Consider the following 3,746-nt stretch of genomic DNA (forward strand, 5'->3'; position numbering starts at 1 on the left):
TGATTGAAGTGCAGCGTGGTTTGGATGTGTTAAACTGCCAGAGGTGCAGCTGGAACAAGCTTTTCACTGTCTTTAGGTCTTGAAAGTGTGTATAAACTGGACGTGGAATCTCTGCTGCCTTTTTTTAATGTCATTTTGTTGGACTTTTAAATTTCTTTTGCTGTCAGATTTTACTTTGCACATTTTTTGTGAATAACTGTGTAAATACGACTTGGAGTTGAAAGAGATTCATTTAAAATATTTACTGTTTTAAGTTGTCTGAAGAAAAGCAGAGGTTTTGTTTTCAGATGTATATAGTACGCACAATGCTAAGCCTGAGTTGTGTAACAGCATACAAGAGGGTTTTCTCCGCTGACCTACTGTCTCTCTTGATCCAGTTCTTGGTGTCTGACTCCTTTTCATGCATGCCGTGAAAAGAAAGGTGAATGCTTCTCAAGTCTCTCAGTTCTTGCAGGTTGAACATTGTGTTTCCTCCTTAAGTATTTATATTCATTTGGGTTTGTACTAATATTTTTTGGGGGGAGGGAGGTGAAGGAGGAATGTGGGATTGAAGGTGAAGGAAAAGGAACTCTTACGGCAACAACTTAACAGTAAGTACTTTGGCACTTTGGCATTCATGACTGATATTAAAATCATTGATGCATTAATGTTTTGGGTTAGAATCCTGCTTCATCATGAGGCATGTTTGGGCCCAGGGTACACTATAAGAGGATTTAGCCAGTAGGAGGCTTTCACTTGAATCAGATCACTTGTCATTTCCATTTCTTAAGACCCAGATAAATGCTTCTAACTACTTGATGTGCAGCAGAGTTCAGCTGCCCCAATTCAAGTGGCATTAATACAAAATCTGCCCTTTTTCTTTAAGTGACATGAGAATTGCTGGTTCTGTAGAACACTGGATCGTATGAATCTTTCAGTTAGCAGCAACAGAATCTATGACTAGGTTAAAATTTCCACTGGTTTACTGTACGATCCTTAAGTAATACATTACAGATATTGTAACCCTAATAGTTTACAATGGTGATAACCCTTAGGGATTCTAGTGTTGCCTGTTTAATTGAAGGGAGAAGTGGAATTGTTTGCTTTCCTGTATCAGCTTTTAAGTCAGCAATTGGGTGAGTGTAAGTTAAGAACAAAATCACATTGAGTAAGTAGTATGAACTATCAGCAAGCTACATACCTGCTGGAAACAGCATCCTTAACCCCAGAGCTATAGATTCGTGTTCTTGTGACTGGAGATCAGTGCATTGCAAAGAAACTGGACTCTGCAGATCTGTAAGCAGGTTTTGATGTTCGTTTCTGTTAGTAGTAGAGTAGTAGGTATGACTGTGCACTGAGTAATGTTAATCTCTGTGTAAAAAGCTTTCTTTGGGAATGAAAGCTTGTTAGCAAGTTGATCAGAGCTTGGCCTAGAAACCTTGTTCTTTGTCAGGGACTCTCCACATGGTGAACATTCCCGCTTATGTTTTTGCTATGGGTGAAGATATGAATGTAGTTGTAGTTCTGAATGTGGGAGAGCAAGATGAGGGTGGTTGGGTTTTCTTACTTTTGGGTTTTTCTTCCATGGAGAGAAGATCTAATGAAGGATAATGTTAGAACCCAGGAGCAGCAAACTGAGTCTCACTGTTATACTAAAAGGCAGTAAAATGACATCAGCTCATAAAGCATAACTCTGAAGAGTTGTGGACCTCATCTTTCCTAAGTCCTGAGTAACTACGTGTCCTTGAAAGCCACTTGTGGCTGGTGAACAAACATGAAAATCAAATTCTTGTCTCTGGCACTGTCTGTTTATAGCAATAATATTAATCTAACTTCTCCATGAAAACCATGAATTTTTGTACCAGCAATAAATTTCTGGTCTTATTTTATTTCTTGTAAGTATAATAATTATATTGTTTAATTTAAAAATATTCCAAGTGGGAAGAGTTTTATACAGATAGTCTTTGAGTTAATATATTAAAATGTGCTTATTGTTTTCTCCTGGTATTTAAACTGGAAGCAAAGTACCTTAGTTTCATTTGGTATTACGAAGTTTTGGAGGATTCCAGAACATGTGCATTGGGAGGACATCCTGAATGCACCGAATTGTGTTCAAAGCACTTGGTCCCTCACCAGTTTGCTTTATTCAGTAACTTAAAAGTAATCAGTTGATCAATCAATGTAAATGCCAATAGCTTTTTGGAGATGCTCTATTTACTGTCAAACCCTCAGATGATGTGAAGGTAGGATTAGAATTGTTTTCCCACTAGTCTTATGGCTTGTGATAAAACACTGTTCTCTGTGGTGGCGTGTGCTGCATTGAGTATGTCTATGCAGGCTTGAGCGTATGTGAAACAGCAGCAAAGTTCAGGTTGCAAAAGCAATAAACTGATGAAACCACTTTCTACTTCTGTAGTTTGTCTGCAATTTGTTCTTCCTCCTTTAAGGGTTTTGCATGTCTTAGTGGTCCAACTGAAAGTCTTTATGCAATCCCAGGCACTCAGGAAGAGAGGAGTTAGTGGCTGATGGCAACTCTTTCTCCTTTATTGACACATTTAATACCTATCAGTGTAGTTGCATCTCTTGATGCCTGGAAGAGGGAGTCCATCTCAACACTTCCAGGATTGTGAGTTCAAGTGGATGAAACTGGGTTATAGCACTTAAATTTAAGGCTGTGTCTCCTCCAGTGTTGGAAGCAGCATCTGGTCTGTGCTTCAGTATTGCTGACTGTGATCTAGGAGCAAAAGCTGTTTGTGTCTCTCTGTTGCTGTGTCCCAGATCTTATGCTTTGCAAAGAATCTGCATCATCCCTTGTTGATAGGCTTTAATGGTGTTTGTTTAAAAAGCCAACAAAGAATCTGGAGCTGTGATAGAGTCGTGTTCCACATCAGGAATTCTCTTTGTAACTGTCTGTGTAGGAGCTATCACGGCTAAATATGTGTCTGACCTGTTGTGATGCTGAAGCCTAGTCAGAGAACATAGCTTCAACTTTGTCCTCCCTTGGATTTAGAGTGGTGAAGTACTTGCATTATCTGTTATGCTTTAGTCTTTCAGGTGAGGTAAGTAGAAACTCTTTTAGGACTAAACAATTCTGAAACTGTTTTGAAGATTTAGATAACTTGTGAAGCTTTTTCTTTCAGTGTATTCAGGTTTGTATGACCCACATAGGGAACAGCAGAAGAGATGAACAGGGTATTTATTTTGGTCAAACAAATGGGAACGTTGAGTTACCAAGTGTGACTTTATGGTGCTGTTTCTGCAGTGTTTGTAGGAATCCTGCACCCAGCTGGTTTATCTTTGGCTGGAGACGAACTGATGCCTCCTTGGAAGAGTACCACAGGTAATGATTTGTTTGTTGTTGCATGAGAAGACATGCAGAGCTGCTTGACAGAATGGGAGGGTGCTGAGGACGGTGGCTGCAGTCTGTGACCAGTTGACACTGGAACTAGACATTGAGCTTGTAGGGTTGTCTGCTGAGATGCTGACAAAAGCACTTGAGTCTCTTCAGCAGATGGATGTGTGCTGATAGCTTAAGCTCTCATGCTGCAGTTGGATCTGCAGCAGGAGATGGGAGGAGGGGAGTCAGAGGAGGCATCTGCGCATTGGGAGTGGGATCTCTGTGCCTGCTGTCAGGCGCAGATGAAGGAAGGGCTCTTGCATCTCTGTTAAGACTAGCACGATTGTGATGCTGCGACTTCCTTCCTGCGGCCTGCCAGCAGCAAGGTTGGATACTTGAAATATCAAATGGATTTTACCAACTCTGGGAT

Source organism: Psittacula echo (assembly GCF_963264785.1).
Source record: "Psittacula echo genome assembly, chromosome: 1".
Taxonomy (NCBI): domain Eukaryota; kingdom Metazoa; phylum Chordata; class Aves; order Psittaciformes; family Psittacidae; genus Psittacula; species Psittacula echo.